The sequence below is a fragment of the Leptonychotes weddellii genome, chromosome 8, assembly GCF_054177405.1.
Source record: "Leptonychotes weddellii isolate Sample4059 chromosome 8, ASM5417740v2, whole genome shotgun sequence".
NCBI classification, from domain to species: Eukaryota; Metazoa; Chordata; class Mammalia; order Carnivora; family Phocidae; genus Leptonychotes; species Leptonychotes weddellii.
In genome coordinates, this window is record NC_138376.1 from 70,653,929 (window position 1) to 70,672,201 (window position 18,273).

The following is an 18,273-nucleotide window of genomic DNA, read 5'->3' on the forward strand; positions in this document are numbered from 1 at the left end:
TAATTTATATGAGTCCATTTATATGAAATTTCTAGATGAAGCAAACCTTATGTGCATTAAGCAACCAGAATAATTAGGGAGGGGAACAGATTCTGGGACTGGGTATGAGGGCACTGTTGGGAGCAATAAAAATGTACTGGAACTCTCTCCTGATGGTCACTGAACAACTCTTTCATTGAACAATGTAAGTTAAAATAGGCGAATTTTATGTTAGTACATAAAAGGCTGTTAACAAAAAAGGGAAAAATTTAAATAAACATTTCAAAAAATATATATATGACAAACACATAATTAGTATTCAGCATGATTCATCATTTGAGTAAAACAAAATAAAACCACAATAAGCAGCCATATTCATAATTGCCAAAACTCGGAAGCAACCAAGATTTCCTTCAGTAAATGAATAAACTGGTACATCTAGACATATTATGGAATATTATTATGGAATATTATGGCATATTATTCAGCACTTAAATAAATGAGCTATCAAGCTATGAAAAAGACATGGAAGAACCCTAAATGTTTATTAGTAAGTGAAAGAAGCCAATCCGAAGAGGCTACATATTGTAAGATTTTAACTATATGACATTCTAGAAAAGGATGTGTCTATGTGTCTCCAAAAGTATGGAGGCAATAAAAAAAATCATTGATAGATAGGGCTTGTGGGTGGGGGAGAGGGATGTATAGGCAGAGCACAGAGGAGTTTTAAGGCAGTGAAAATATTTTGTATGATGCCATGATAGATAAAGATCATTACACATTTCTCTAAACCCATAGAATGTACAACACCACGAGTGAATCATAATATAAATTAAGGACTTTGGGTAATAATGATGTGTCAAAAAGTCTACTGATTGTAACAAATGTACTACTTTGTTGAGGAATGCTCACAATGTGGGGGGCTGTGTGTAGGGAATGGGAGGGAACATATGGGAATGGTCTGTATTTTCTGCTCAATTTTGTTGTAAACCCAAAACTCCTCTAAAAGAATAAAGCCTATTAAAAGGCACAATGAGATACTAATACACATATATTAGTAGTCTAAAATTTAAAAGTATGACCATTTGAAGTGTTGATGCAGATATGGAGGTACTGGAATTCTCATATGTATGCTATTGACAGAAATGTTCAATTGTACAAATACTTGGAAAACAGGTTTGACAGTTTCTTAAAAAATTAAACAAGAACCTACCACTTGACCCAGACATTCCACTTCTAGATTTTTACCTAAGAAAAATGAAAGCAAACGTCCATACAAAGATTTTTCTACAAGTGTCATAGTAGCCTTAATTTTCACAGCTGAAAATTAGAAACAACTCAAATGTTCATCATCCTCAGATGCATGTATAAACAAATTGTTATGTCCGTACAATGGGATGCATTATTCAGCAACAGAGAAGAACAAAATATTAATACACACAACAGTATGAATTACACTTAATGAACCAAGTAGGAAAATAAAGTATACACTATATGGTTGCATTTATATAACATTCTAGAAAAAGCAAAATATGACAGAAAGTGTCATTAAAAAGTATCATAAAGTGACAGATAGTCATCAGTGGTTGCCTAGGATGGGGGTGGGCCTGGAGAGATGAGGGAGAGGTATTACAAAGAGACATTTTTAGGGGTGTTAGAAATATTAATTACATAGATTGTGATAATAATATGATTTATACATATATGAAAACTTAGAAAACTGTATAAGTGCAGTTTATTTTGTATCAATCCCCCAAAAAGTTGTTAAAAAGATACTGAAATGATCTATTTTTTATATCATTCAAGAAATCAATCTTTACTGTTTTTGTCAACAGCAATGCAATATTAGCCTGGTAATGTAGTTTAGAACACATTTTCTGACATCCAGTTCAACAAGTTAAGCAGTTGAGAAGATAATTGTTTAATTTCAGGTAAAGTAAAAAAAAGTAAAAAAAGTAAAAAAAGTAAAAGCAAAGCTTTCAAATATAGATGGTTGGTTGCTTCAGGGACTTTTAAATACATGCTGAATTCATTGTTTTATCCAATTTTTTCCGTAAAATTAGAACTCAATAAAAAACATTTTTGGTACTTTTGTCAGTTCTATGTGCTATTTACAGAGAGACTGGTTTCTGTGGGGTTTATAATATGTAGAGGTCATCATATTCAGAGAGAAATGGCATGGTAATGATTCCATTCCAGAGATATTCTGATAAAGCACAAGCTCAAGCTTTGTAGGTCCTTTTGACCTTCTTAACAATAACAGCTAACATTTAGTCAATGCTTAATATATGCAATATATTATCTTATTAAATATTCTCTACAACCTCTTGAGTTCTGTACTATAAATATCCTCAATTTGTAGATGAGGACATAGAAATATAGAAGTTAAGCAGTTTGCTCAAGGGAGTAAGTGAGGAGCAAAATTTCCAATTCAGGTGTGTCTAAGTACAGAACTGAGCTCTATGTCTCTATACTTTGTGTTTCCTTCTTATTCACAGGAAAATAAGCATTAGACATAGAGGTGAAAATTAATAAATTATTATTTTAAAATTGTAGATGTTCCATGTGACGATCCTCTGGTCACATGACTGATTTCATTCAATCACTTATGTATCCTTGTATACCTACAAACAAGGTATGATTTCATAGCTATATACTATGTGATTGATTCCATACAATTTTGGAGATAATAAAGTTCTAGTCAAGGTCACTACAATATACAAAATTGTATCTCTTCATTCACTGCCTTCTCAGTTCTATGACAAATGATGCTTTTATAATTTAAGGATAAAAAATAAGCAGTTATGAAAAGAATCAGCTACCATTTTTTTTTAAGGCAGTAAGTAATAACCCTCAGAGGCCCACCACCTGCAACTGCAACTTTCTTCATACATACCTGAGAACTTATTATTCTAACTGTATGTTTCCCCCCTTTCTTGTTTTTATCTCAGTGTGTGGTTCTTCCTTTCTATGTCTCTACTTCACTGGGTCAGAAGTGAGATACCAATCTTTAAAGTAGCTCTGCTTATTTTCTAGCTAGGAAGATTAAATTGAACCTCCCTGACTTTTTCCCTTAACTTCCTACTTGCTACCTAATTTACCACTGCCACTACCTAAGTAGGCCCTGTTCACAGTGCTAGAGACATCCCAAGGCGTCCTCATGATGCTGGCCATCTCCACATCTGGTCTGATCACTGTAAACTCCGCTATGCTTAACTTCTGTTCCACTCACAGACAGGACCCCTGGCCTATCTGCTGTTATCACTCATTTTGCACAATACAAAGTTTTATGATGATAATCTACATATTTCTCTTCGCTGCCTTTTGTCTAATTTTTACTTCCCTTCTGTTTTCTTGATCCTTTACCATATTTACTCTCACTCCCATTTTTGTTGATTCTGATATAGCATTAAACTTTTAAAAAATATTTACTTCTTGTTCAAAATTGTTAAGTTCCCTGTTGCCAATTTAAAAATTATGTGAATCCAGGGGTGCCTGGATGGTTCAGTGGGTTAAGCGTCAGACCCTTGATTTCAGCTTAGGTAATGATCTCAGGGTTGTGAGATCAGCCCTGTGTCACATAGGCTCTGCACTGGGCTTGGAGCCTGCTTGAGATTCTCCCTCTGCCCCTGCTCTCTCAATCTCTTAAAAAAAAAAAAAAATATATATATATATATATATATATATGAATCTGATTCTTTTTTCAAATATTTATTTTTAAGATTTTTATTTATTTGAGAGAGAGTGAGAGAGAACAAGCATGAGCAGGGTGGGAGGGTAGAGGGAGAGGGAAAAGCAGGACCCTGGGATTGTAACCTAAGCCGGAAGGCAGATGTTTAACCGACTGAGCCACCCAGGTGCCCCTGATTCTTGTTTGTTTTTGTTCAAACCTGTTTTATGCCCCTTATATTTTATTAAAAATTATGTAATTATAAATTTTGGGGGTTTTTCTCTCAAAGTAATAAAGGACCTCCTAATTAGTTTATAGATTTATTTATGTTAATATAGCATTTCTTTATTTGTGTTGGCCATAGCCATAAATTATAGAATTGCCTACCTACCTCATACTACTTATTAGAATCAAAGCTGCTCTATTGCAAAATAACTATTTTGCTAGACTTTATAATTCTTTCTGTAACGATATGCGATGATTTCTTTTCTAAACATATAACTATGAATTTCCACAGAGATAGACATTGTTATAATCATATCAAATATGTGAAAGTATGTATTTAAAAAGAATCAGGTTGGAGTAATAATTCTCAAGCTGGGGGGATGTGTGTGTAGGAACATGCACTTTGATATTATTTTGTTACCAGATATACACCAAAGCATATAGTAATGGGTATAATATTATGCTAATTATGACCTAGATATATAGTTTGTTTCATAGATTGTATGATGATGATATTTACAGTTCTAAAAGTATATGTTCCACGAATAATTATTTTTACTAGAACTGTCGTCTTTTTAGCCTCAATGCCAGCAAGATCTACTCGAAACCCAAATTTTAGGTTTTTGTTTTTTTTTCTTTAAAGATTTTATGTATTTATTTGAGAGAGAGAGCAAGAGACATCACAGAGGGAGAGGGAAAGGGAGAAGCAGACTTGCCACTGAGCAGAGAGCCTGATGTGGGGCTCAATCCCAGCACCCTGAGATCAGGACCCAATCGAGAGGCAGACGCTTAACTGACTGAGCCACTCAGGCGCTCCCCAAATTTTAGTTCTTAGTAAGCAGTTGAATCAAAACAAACCAGTTAATTTTAGCTCAGAATAAAAAGCTTCAGGCCTCTTTAGGCATCCCCTCAGGGGTTGAGTTGGTACTATAGGTTAGATAATTAGTCTTGGAGTAATCTTGATTACATGCTCCTAAATTCATGTGGCTTTAGGTAAGACATTTAACTCCTTTTAGACTTTATTTCCTCATACTTAGAATGAGTGATTAAGGTAATGTTACAGAACTGCAGTCCTCAGACTCTGGGGTCTAGAAAAGAAAAAAAAATTCAGTAAAAGTTACTAAGAACAAAAACAAACAAAAAGTAGATTCCTCCAGCCCAATCCTCAAATTCTCAGAGATTTTGACTCAGTGGTCCTTGTTGAAACATTTTAGGTGACTCTGACAGAGATGAAATTTGACTTTGAAGAATGCTTCATACTCTTGTGAAGAGTCAATGAATAAATAACTTGGCACATAATAGGCGCTTGCAAAGGAATTATACCACCAGGCCACAGATTATGTGATTTATGGAAATATACTAAAATAATGAATCAAGTGAATCCTGAGGGTAGAGTCCACAATATTTGTTACTGAAGATTACACCATTTTAAAGATGCAGTTACATGGAGTAAGTACTAAACAAGGCATTTAAAAAAATTCCAAAATCTTAATTTCAAAGGTATTATAATATTTAAATAGACCAATGCTATTCTGATAATGACAAAACAGAAGCAATACAAAGAAGACAAGACAAAATTTAGGAGTATTTAAGAAACATAAAATCAACTAAGTCATAACTAATAGAGCCATATAAACATAAATCATTCAACCTTTAGCTTAAATGTAATCAAACAAATATAACAATGGAAAATATGACATACTTATTCTAAAAATTTGTAAGAACTGATACATACACAGATATTTCTAAAGATAAATCGTTATGAACAAATTTTTACAAAGGACAGAAATAAAGTTTATTGTGAAGGAGATATACATACTTAAAGAATCTTCTTCATTAATAGTAAAAGTCATGCATAATAATGCGAGTTAAAATAATTTTAATGATTAATTTTACATCTGTTAATCTAACAAAAATCATTAACTTGGTTTGCCAGGCTATGTAGCGGCACATACATGTTAAATCTTGTTAGTGGGTTATAAATCTGCTCAGTTATTCTGGAGACCAATCAAATAATATATACCAAAGCTTATGCAATATTTATTGGAAAAGAAAGCCATAGAATGTTCTCAGGTCAATATTTTGGAAATATATCCCAATGAAACAAACATCTTAAAATATGAAATGCTGGTCACAAAAGTGCATAATTAAAAAAGAAAAAAGAAAAGAAAGAAACCCTTGCAGGGGCCTACCTAGTGGACAACTGAAAAATTACAGTAGAAGGTAAATGTTTATTAAATGAATGAATGAAGTTAATGGAAGACAATGTAGCTATTAGAAAAATCAAGTATATTCTTAGAAAAAATTCTAAAGAATAACTGGTATATTGATTTAATATGTCAAAAATAACACCAACTATTTTAGATCTCTAGTTTTAAAGTCTATGCTTTTTTCACACTTACTATTTAAAATATTTGGCAAACACTTTAAAATGCTTTGGAATTAATCCCTAAAATCGTGTATAATGATGTGTAAGATTTTTCAGAAAAATAAGCTCTATTGGTAAAACACTACTTTGGAATTCTCAACTAAAAAATACTAATTAAGACTGGATTGTATGTTTCCTGGCTCAGTTCATCCTTCCTAGGATTAAAGTGAGATTTAGGGCTAAGCAACTGATTGCTTCAAGTGATTTATTAATTTTGGTGAAGGAATTAGCTTGTTGATTGTTTTCACTGAATCAATTAAATGTTGGAAAAATTAACCAAATTCATTATTTGTTTGCTGACATTGCCTTAATCATCTCCACTTTCTTCCTTAGTTTTTTTCCAGGTGGAAATTGGATCTCTACCACAGAAATCATGTGAGGATATATAAAGTGGAAAATAAAAAGTACTTATTTCAGTTAATTTTTTTGTTACATATATTTAGACCCTGAGATATAATGGACTGAAAAAATAGTAATAATAATTACAAACACTTAACAATGTTCATCATAGTTTTGCTATGGCAAAAATTTGGTACTTCGTACTTGGCTGAAAAGGCAGCATGACTTCAGGGAAAAGAGTAACCAAATCTTCGGAAGTACTGTAATTACTACTTATTATGACACACCAGAGTCTCTAATTATTCCATTCACAATATGCAATGCAGTTTTATTCATGATAGCAAATAACAATTTAGCAAGAAATGATCCTGATCTGATTATTAGTATCTAAGCATAAGAAATCATTCTATGTTGATGTCATACATTTTATCTTAAAAAAATAATCTATGTTGAATTAAAGGAATATGTCTAGAACAAAATCTTTTACAAGGCTATCAGTGGATTAAGCTTTCCTACTACAAATGTAACATTCTTTTTTGTTCTCAATGTTAAAATATATAAGTGGAGAAAGAGGAGTTAGCAAAACAAAGGAAAAGATCTATTTCCATATATCTCTGTTTCTCTGTAACAATTTTCCCTTTTAAGGGTAGTTAGACTTTTCTAATGGCACTGGTTCTATTAGCATTGGATGGATGTTGATGTAAAAATCCAGGAGCCAGAGATATAGCAACAAATTTCCAAAGGCTATTTATAATATGACTCCCATCATGTGACCCCCACAAATTATCAGTGATATCTAATAAACCCAAGAATATCACTGATGCCAAGGTACAAATTGCTCATTTTTTTTCTCTTCAGTTTTTTAAGATTTTATTTATTTGAGAGAGAGAGAGAGAGAATGGATAAAAGGAGTGCGCTAGGCTGACAACATCTCCAACAAGCACATCAAAGAACAATATATACAGCATGATACTGGTTAGTAAAAAAAAAAAAAAAAAACCTGGGAAGAATAAAACAAGATGAAATCAAGAGAGGGAGACAAACCATAAGACATTCTTAAGCATAGGAAACAAACTGAGGGTTGCTGGAGGGGTGGTGGGTGGGGGGAATGGGGTGATGGGCATGAAGGAGGGCACATGATGGAATGAACACTAGGTGTTTTATGCAACTGATGAATCACTGAACTCTACCTCTGTAACTAATAATACACTATATGTTAATTGAATTTAAATAAAAACAGGAACCCCCCAAAAAAGATTTTATTTATTTGAGAGAGGGAGAGCGTGCACGCATTAGCAAGGGGGAAAGGCAGAGGGAGAAGCAGACTCCCTGCTGAGTGGGGTGCCTGACCAGACCTGGGGCTGGATGCCAGGACCCTGGGATCATGACAGAGCCACCCAGGCGCCCCCTCTTCCATTCTCAAAGGATGATATTTTTTGGACTCTGAAAGTAGGGTAGGCAGGAATGGAAGTCTGAAGTCCTTTTTATCACTAGGTAACATAATTATTCCTTGGTACAGAGCAGGATTTGAGAGAGAAAGTCTTAAGTAGCTTTTGCCTAAACCAGTTAGCCTTGGTTGAGAACAACTGTGACAATCATGATGCTTAAGAGCCTAAAGAAAGATGATATCTACCATATTACCCCAATAATAATTGATATCTTCTGATGGGATAGACTCTCTGTATTCTCAGGAATTTTATGATTTTTGAGTCAAAATAGGAATCAATAATAGAAGACCTGTGTGGTGTTGTAACTAGAAGAGAGAATATGAAAATATCCAGTCTTGATCTGCTTGATATAGTGGGGAAAATCACTGATGTCCTTTCATATTATTATTGACCTCTGATGTGTTTTGAAGAAGAGACTTACTTCAAATTTCAACTAAGAATCAGCTACTTAGAGCTGGGGTTGGGGACAGGGGGCAGTGGTGGTAAAGGAGAATAGGACTACATTAGTTCCATTTGAGAATGAAGTAACTGGAATTTCAGGTGTGCCTTCTCCAGTTAAGTATCTTTCAAAAAACTTTAGGTGAAAATTTTGTAGATACCTCACATGTGATATTTGTATTTTACTGGCTTAAATAAATATGCCCATAATAGCTGCTATTTTTTAATGGCATACATTTCATTAGCACACATTTGCAAAATCATTCCACATGTATGTTATAAATATTTTGGTATACATATGGACTTCAGAGTACTTTGTAGTAACTCTGGTGTTCACAGACTGGAAGTCACTACTCCAGATCTTCAGCAAGGAAAGATTTTGCAAAATAAAACTAGTTTGAAGTGTTCATTCAAAATAAGTTGAGGAGGCACTTTAAAAAAACTTGTTTACTTAGCACAAAAGAGATAATCAAACTAGAAGACCTTATTAAATAATGAATAGGTGATGTTATACAAGTAAGGAAACAGAAGTTTAGAGAGAGAGATATGGTACTCTGTATCATGAACGGATGGAAGAGTGAGAGTCTGGGGCATAACCAGAGTGGAAGCACAAATGTAGGAAGGTTAAATACTATAGCATGGGTTGGATTTGAAGCACAAAAGTACAATTTTGTAAGGAATGCCTAAGGTAAGATTTTGAACTGAACTACTATAGATAATTTTATAAATTCTCTACTTACATTCTTCTGAAATCTGCAGTGTATTGGTTATAGATTCTTTGCATAGAAGGTGATTTTCTAATATAAATGTTCTGGTTTGGCAAGAGCAAAAATAAGCTTTCTTTGGGAACAGTCTAGAAATAATATCAGACACGACTGAGTAGAGACATTTCCATATTCTTCTACTACTTGGTTCTGAGTGTGGAGCCAGTGGTTGATATTCATAAATAGCACTGTAACCTGTCACTGATAACTCTCCTGGATCTTTCTGCTCTTTTATCAATGGAATGAGTCAAGTGAAAACAAACATTTCAAAGCCTTAAGACAGTCCAAATGAAAGTAAAGGGCTCCATCTCTTTAAGAGCATTGTATAAAAATTCAACACTTTTATGCCAATAAACATAAATAAAATAGAATGCAACATAGTCAAAATTTGAGTTTTAATTTAAGATAAAAGCCTCTGTTGCAATATATAATAATGTGTGAATTATATCTGACACAAATAAAGAAATGTATATGCATGTAAATCTATTATTACCTAAATAAGAGTACATCATTTCACATATACCCTTTACCATGGGTAGACATGCATCTTTCTTGTTGTAATCTCAATTTTTTAGGAGAAAAAAAATGTTATCTAAGGGAGAAAGATAATTTTTTTTTTAATAAATGTAGTCCTGTATTAGACTGTGTATAAGTTATGACATTCATTCAACTTTTTTTTTTTTTTTGATGTGTTGTCAGGTAAAGTTGAAAAGATAAACAGAAAGGCTTATATTTACCAGGAAGATTTTTGCCTCACTAGAAATGTGGATAGATTCTAGAGGTAAATATAAAGAGGATTTTAGACTGTGAACCACTACAAGTATAGTCTGGGGAAAATTAGAAGAAGCCTTAAAGTCTTATTGAAATAGTCCTAACGGAAATCATTTGCAAAAGAACAAAATGAGGTGCTCTTTTAGTGATGTACTACTATCACTTGGTCAGTGATTCTCCAGGAAGTGTGCACTGGGAATACCTAGAAGAGCTTTAAATTGTAGTTGCTCACCTCCCACCTCAGAAACCCTGATGCAAAGGGCCAGGAATAAGAAAGGAGGTGACTGGTAGGTGCATAAGGAAACACTAGTTTAGGTTTATAAGGTGATTTCAAATGTTACTTCTCCTCCAAATTGATGACCTTTGATTTGACCTCAAGGTCTCAAGCAATAGTCCTTGAAGAGAATGAGCTAATTCTTTAATCAGAATTACATTCAGTGATAGTTAAAAAATAAGTGTTAAATCTCTGTTCTGTTTTGGTTTTAAAACACCTAACAACATAGAATAGTGAACTTAAAACACTATTTATTTATTTACTTATTTATTGAAATAACAGATTACTCAGATCATGCTTTGGGGCCTGGAAGTATAACGTACATCCTTTCCTTCCTCCCTCTTTATCTAGATGGGAGTGTCAAATGTCTGACATACTGAAAACTATTTGTTTTCCAGTATTTTTGCTGGTGGTCTCATTCATGAAATTATAGAGAGCAAGGAAAACAACTGGTTTTACTAAAAATATTAAATATTCATAGCTGCCTATGTTATATCAACCTCTACAAGGTCTCTGTCCAAAAGGTGAAAGGACTGCCATTTGGTACAAACCACAAGACTTAATCTTCAGCCACACTACTCTTAGTGTTCTTGAGCACCAAGTTCATTGTGTCATCTGATGTCAATATGCAGTAATTATCTTTTAATAAAAGAACTGATGGGTTGTACAGAAAAGAGCATAGGCTATAAAAACAAAAGGCCAACTGTTTAGTCCTACTTATGTGTCTTTTCTTCATGAATCTGGTATGTCTCAACAAATTTGAGCTTCACTTTCCTCACTAATGAAATGTACTTAAAATATACTCCTTACCTATGAGGAGCTCCAAAACATGACACATAAAATAAATAGAATATATATACTACTTTTGTATTTCTAAAACATTTAACATAAATTATATAAAAAATTAAAATATGTAGACTTTTTTTTAATGAACTGTAGAATACTGTTGTTTTGGCCACCTCCGTGGCCTGGGGAGGCGTGAGTGCTGGGATTCTGCTGGGGGCGGCCAGGGGAGCCTGGTGGAGCCGGCCTGGGGACTCTCAGGGGTCCGGGAAGGCGGCGGCGCCAGTGACAGCCAGAAGACTCCGAGCAACAGGCTCGCGCCTGGCGGGGGAAGCAGCAGCTGGCGGCCCCGAGCGGCCGGGGGATGTGGTGAACGTGGTGTTCATAGACCGGTCAGGCCAACGGATTCCAGTGAGCGGCAGAGTGAGGGACAATGTTCTCCACCTGGCCCAGTGCCACAGAGTGGACCTGGAAGGGGCCTGTTAAGCTTCCCTGGTGTGCTCTACCTGCCACGTGTACGTGAGCAAGGACCACCTGGACCTTCTGCCTCCTCCTGCTGAGAGGGAGGACGACATGCTGGCCATGGCCCCCCTTCTTCAGGAGAACTCCCAGCTGGGCTGCCAAATCGTGCTGACTCCTGAGCTGGAAAGGGCCGAATTCACCTTGCCAAGGATCACCAGGAACTTCTACGCGGACGGCCGTGTCCCCAAGCCCCACTGACGTGGCAGCCGCACCACCCCGGGCACCCGTGGCCTTGGGGCGGGGACTGGAGGAATAGCCAAGTTGCCAGCCCAGCCCAGAGCATGGACAGGCCCGAGAGAGATGTTGGAAGCAACCAGAAGGCCAAAGCCCCTGCCTCAGAAAGATCCCATGTCCAGGCTCTGGTTTGGGAGGTGGAGGGGGACCCAGCCCTGCTGGGGTGGCCTCCCCAAAACTCAGGAGAATCAGTGTGTAGATAGGGTGGAATGTGACTGGAACAACAATAAAACTGTCTCACAGGAAAAAAAAAAAAAAAAAAAGAATACTGTTGTTTTCACTTTTTTTTTTTTTTTTTTTAAGATTTTATTTATTTATTTGACAGAGGGAGTCACAGCAAGAGAGGGAACACAGCAGGGGGAGTGGGAGAGGGAGAAGCAGGCTTCCCATGGAGCGGGGAGCCCTATGTGGGGCTTGATCCCAGGACCTGGGACCATGACCTGAGCCGAAGGCAGACGCTTAACGACTGAGCCACCCAGGCGCCCCTTCACATTCTTGTTTTTAAGAATGTTATTAATATTGCTTCCATGCTCCTTCCATAAAAGGAAACTAACAAATTGTCACTTTCTAAATGGTTAAATGAGATCTTTCACCTCTACTGTCTGCTCCTATAACATTGTACTATCTCAGAGGACTTAATCTATAGATGCTTCCTAGCCTGATAGCATCAATAAAAACTCTTATATTTGTCTATGACTTCATTCTTCATGATTTTCACTTATATTGTTGCACTGATTTTCCATAGTGATTTATGAAATGGGTACAGCCCATGATTTCTCCATTTTGAACATGGAGAATCTGAGGTCCAGAAAGGCTGAGTGAGACATGATGAGTGATAATAAAGATTAAAGTAGAGGTTTGCTGAATCCTAATCAAATGTTTTTTTCCCTAAACTTAATTTAGAGCAAACTTTAAAGTTTTTATTGTGGTACTAACAGTGTTCAGGATTTATACTCTATCACTTCAGGAATCAGATTCTTTGAAGCCTCTGTAAATTTCTCAAAGTTATTAATTAGTATAACATAATATGGTAGAGCACTGCATCAGTAAATAAGATTTACTCAGCGATTTTCAGTTGTCAAAACAAAAACTTTTGCATGCTTATTAATTTGTAGTCACCTTCATACAAAGTATGTTCAAACTGTAAGACCAAATCATTCAGAAAGACTTTCCCATATACTCTAAATTTATATATATCATATACAAAGATTTGCCTTTTGAAATACCAGATTTTCACTCAAAAAACTTCAGTACCTCTAGAAAATATCAATAGCCTTTTTAAATCCTTCACCATAAATAACAATTTCCTTAAAATGAAGCTAATTTGGCCCAACAAAGAGCGCCCAATTGCCATGAGAAGTTTGGCATCACTCTATTGATCACTCATACATTTATATGTAACTTTTCAAGTACCTATTTTATGGGCCTATTTAGCCTAGCAGGCTAAATATCTGAGATAAAATAATGACAAAGACACAGTTTATACTCCAAAAAACTTACATAATAGAAGAAAATATAGGCAAGTAAATAGATAATACAATGCAAATGAGTAAGTGTTCTCACATAGATAAGTAAAGGGTACTTAAGGGGGAACACAGAAAGAGCATTGCTAAGGCAAGCTTACATGGGCAGGGATGTCTCTTAAAGGAAAAAACATTTGAACTGAGATCTGAAGAATGAATAGGATAAAGTAGAAGAGAGGAAAACATTTCCAGAAGTACAAACAGGAGGTGTAAAAGTATGATGAAGGAAAGAGGGAAAACATGACTTGTTTTTGAAAAAATGCAAGTTGTTTATATGAGACCAGAATACTAATAAGGTAAGAATGTTAGAAAGTCAACTGCAGAGGTGGGATGGGTCCAGGCTTTGAGATTACTGGTAGGCAAAGTAGAGTTTGGACTTAACTTAAAAAAAAAAAAAGAAGAAGTATCACTGAAGGATGCTCTTCCCAATGTAACTGTTAGTATTTCAATATATATAAATCTTTGTGGGGACACAATTCAACCCACAACAGAGGAACATGATCATCCACAACCTTCTTTACTGGTGTTCTTTTCACTGAGGGTCCCAGGGTGACATCATCGCAAGCCTCTTATGTACCTTTGCGATCTGCAAAATTCATAGTACAACATTATAAATTTCTCTTATACTGGAGGTTATGTGTGTTTACTCAACAGTCTGTATTTCTTTCCATGCTTAATTTTCTCTAAAAATCTGTAGCACTAAATCTATTATGCACTTCCATTAAGGAACTTTAATACAGATAGTGGTTAAATGTGTGATATAGGTAAAGCTTTCCCTGACTGTTCACTCAATGTTTATAATGACCCTTTATTCACCTTTTGAACTGTCCTTTTTATAGCCAGTGAAGAAGATGTATACATTTCATCATCAGCAGAGTGTGAGAGAGAACAAAGAAACCAGGGTGAGACTCTTTCAGGACCCAGCCACTGAAGTATGAGCTAAATTTCCTCATTTTTTCTATGCATAATCAATGTTTAAAATTTTTAGTAACTGTAATATTCTAACTACAAGTTTATTAATACTGACTGTATTTCATAGGAAAATATAGAATATCCAAAGAAAATTCAGTTACTTATAATATCTATTTAGGATAAACACTAAAATGAACACATCTGTTTATTTCCAGTCTTCAAGTCTTCCTACTTCTCTTTCTCCTCACCCTCCTTCTTATTATCACACCCTTCCCACATAATTACACATTATTTATATCCATTGTTTCCCCCCCCCATACACCATCTATCATGAGCATTTTCTGATGGCAAATGAATTATTGGAATTAGGGTTTGGCTGAGAGTAACAACAGCAATAGCAACAAAGAAGTCTGTCCCATTACAATCAAAATGTTTTCCTAACTGGAAGAAGTTAGTGTACAAGCTGTATATGATTTTCCTAGTGTCCGAGTGGGATCTTTCTATCTTGTTTTCCATAGAAAGCTTCCATTGCCAAGGTTATCACGTAGTCCTAGATGGCTCTGTATCTCTAACCAGTATACGTTTGTTAATATGGGAGTTGTCCTCTTTAACAATATGTAAAATTGCACTCACTCTTCTCAATCTAAAAGTAAACATCCATGCTCACTTAAAAATCTTGCCTAAATGTGAGCCTAAGGTGAGCACTTTGTGACTTACTTTATAAACTATGTCTACACATAGCATGATACCAACCTACATTAGATATCAATAACTACAACTGTAAAAAATAAAATAAAATAAAATAACTACAACTGTAGGAAGATTCTTCCATTAGTAAGTTTATGCTAGTTACTGTGAAAGAAATATTCAAAAATTTTCCATATTTAGAATATATACTCTTTGGGCGCCTGGGTGGCTCAGTTGGTTAAGCGACTGCCTTCGGCTCAGGTCATGATCCTGGAGTCCCTGGATCAAGTCCCGCATCGGGCTCCCTGCTCGGCGGGGAGTCTGCTTCTGCCTCTAACCCTCCCCCCTCTCATGTGCTTGCTCTCTCTCATTCTCTCTCTCTCAAATAAATAAAATCTTTAAAAAAAAAAAAAGAATATATACTCTTTAATTATTAGTTTAGATACCAGAATCTGTATCCATCTAAAATGTATTTTTACTGAAATATAATAAACAACTTTACAAAGCACAATTTTTGAAGGACAATGGCAAAATAGATAACTTTATTAAGGCAATGGGCCTTTCAGTTAGGTTGATACAAAGACTGTCAAACTTTCACTTTCTCAGTGTTCAAAAACACAATACTATTACTAAGGCAAAACACTGATTTATGAAATGGCTAAAATCTTCAGCTATATTATTTCTCAAGGGAAAAACAGTAGCTCAAACTAACCATTTCATTTGCTATAAACAATATATATATCCATGGCTAGTCATATAACCAGTACCCATAGAGCAATGTGGAGAAAAGCATGATGAATTGACATTCAACAAAACTGCTTTAAAAGCGGGTATTACACATTCCAATATTTTTCTTTCAAGTCTTTTTCTAGCACTAATTTATGTGCTAAAAAATAAAACACTGTAATAGCATATCACTACTATTTTTCTGCCTTATTAGACAAGATAAATTGTGTAATCTTTCATAGCACACAGTGAGGTAGAGTCATTTAATTACCTGTGAATCAAAGCAATTTAGGTAACTCTTTCTGATCATTATCACAGAGACTCAAGGAACCAAAATGCTCAATAATCAATAACATCGTCAACCTCAAAACAAAGTTAAGCCCTTGCAATTTTCCTAGAATAGGAAGGCTCACTGTTTGACCAAGTAGGATTCCACTGACTCTAGAATTCCTCAAGCACCTCTCTTCTGACATGGCTTATCACTGCCTTCATTAGTGCTTTGTGCCTGTTCTACTTTTAACACTTCTCACGCTCATTATTTCTTTTTTCCTTATGTAGTACAGTCTAGTAAGCAAGCTTTAAAAGCACCAGAGGGATTAACGGATAGGTGTATACTCAATACCTAGAACTATATCTACCATATTCTGGGCACCAAGTATATAATTTATTGAAAAAAAAGTTTAAAAAATATTTACAATACTTTTTACAGATCTCCCTTTAGAGCATACATTAGCTACAAGTGTTTCCTCATGACAGGGTGATAAAGGACAACTCTATATAATTTCTTTAGATAGTGTGCAAATTATATTCCATGTGTTTTCTAGCTGTGAGAAATAATAATAGGTTCTTCCCCCAAACAACAAACACAAAGCTCACTATGTTAACTATGAAAAGTCCTATAAAAAATGAAAATATTGAGGAAAGGCTATTCTGTTGTTTTCATAGTCACATGACATTTTAACATGGAAGTATTCAGCAGTCCTGCATTTAAGACATAGTTTTGTCTTGTTTAACCCAAATTTTCTTGTTTGTTTATTAAAGAAAAAAAATAACTTTCACACAGAGTCACCTTGTTGTTTTGCAAGACATCATTTTGAGAAATTATAAGTTACATAAATATTTCCAGGGAGTCTGGTGCTCTTCACCAGCTGTGCCTTAAGTGCTTGTGAGGCATTTGCAAAGTGCATGACAGTAACGCTCTGAGTTTTTATAATTTTAAGTTTCATTTTTAGCAAGTTTTTTGTACATTTCTTTTCAATAACTGCCAAATTTGTTAGCATTGCATATAAGTAATTGTGTTAATTATTTAATAATTGTGTTAATTATACATCATAATGTCGGTTACAATTTGCTTTTTTCCTGTTTATTCTGATAAGCATTTATCAACAACCAACTCTATGCCAGGCTATACAGATAAACATCACCTTGCCCTCAAACAGTTACACAATACAATAGTTATACAAACAGAAACAAGAAACTGAAGTAGAGAAATGCATGGCTTCAGGACATCTGATTATTTGAATATGCACAATATTTGAAAGGCAAGAATTTATTCTTATGTCCTGAGTTCAGATTCACATTTAACAATTGTTCACTGAACTATAGTCTAGTCCTTTAGAGTCAATTTCTTATAATTATTTTAAACTGTTAGGAGGTGTTCTGATACTTTTAAGACATTGTGTAAAATTTTAAGAAATACATAACCTCTAAAAATATACCTAAATGTACAAAAATCCTATTGGGTTGTGAACTTCAAAAAGCTTCATTTAAAGGATGTTTTATCATCTACATTTTCATAGAGGGAAATAAAGTTCAAAAAAGCCAAATAATTTATCTGTGAAAATCAGCTGGTAAATGGAGAAATGGGAATTCAAACCCAAGACCTCTAAGCCTTTGTCTAAATATTCTTTTCCTCAGACCACAGCTGCCTTTTCCTCATATGCCTGAGATTAAACTTTTATTTGTTAGAATTTTTTTTTGCAGTGCTTTCTCAAGTTAACTAAATAAACAATTTAGATTAGCTTTACTAGTAAAACTAGATATAAAAAAATTATTTGGTAGAGAAAATGCTTAAAGAATTAAATGCCTTTAGAATTCATTATTTTTTTATTTTTTAGAATTCGTTAATTTGAGCTACACAGTTCCCACAGGATTTCATTTGTGAGGTCATCATTTTGGGTTTTTTTCTGGGCTATTTATATTTACTATTTCAACCAACACTGTTCCTATGATGCTCAGGTAATGGTTTAAGCTGAAGAGATGGCACAGATTACTATCGATATGTTAGAGTTGACTAGTAAGGCTTACCACTTTTGCCACTGAATCAGGCGATACCAAAAGACTTTCTTTTTCTGCAGGTACCCTTAACTAAGGCCTCCAGAGACAAGAAAGACCATATCAAGAAAAACCGTATCGGGGCGGAGCAAGATGGCGGAGGAGTAGGAGACCTGGATTTCGTCTCCTCTCAGGAATTCAGCTGGATAGGGATCAAACCATTCTGAACACCTACAAACCCAACAGGAGATCGAAGAAAGGAATAGCAACAACTCT

At 34.9% G+C, this 18,273-nt stretch overlaps 1 pseudogene; it reads left to right on the forward strand.

Moving 5' to 3' along the window:
• The first annotated feature begins 9,206 nt into the window (after positions 1–9,206).
• Positions 9,207–12,102, forward strand: LOC102746921 (ferredoxin-2, mitochondrial pseudogene; annotated as a pseudogene).
• The last annotated feature ends 6,171 nt before the right edge of the window (positions 12,103–18,273 follow it).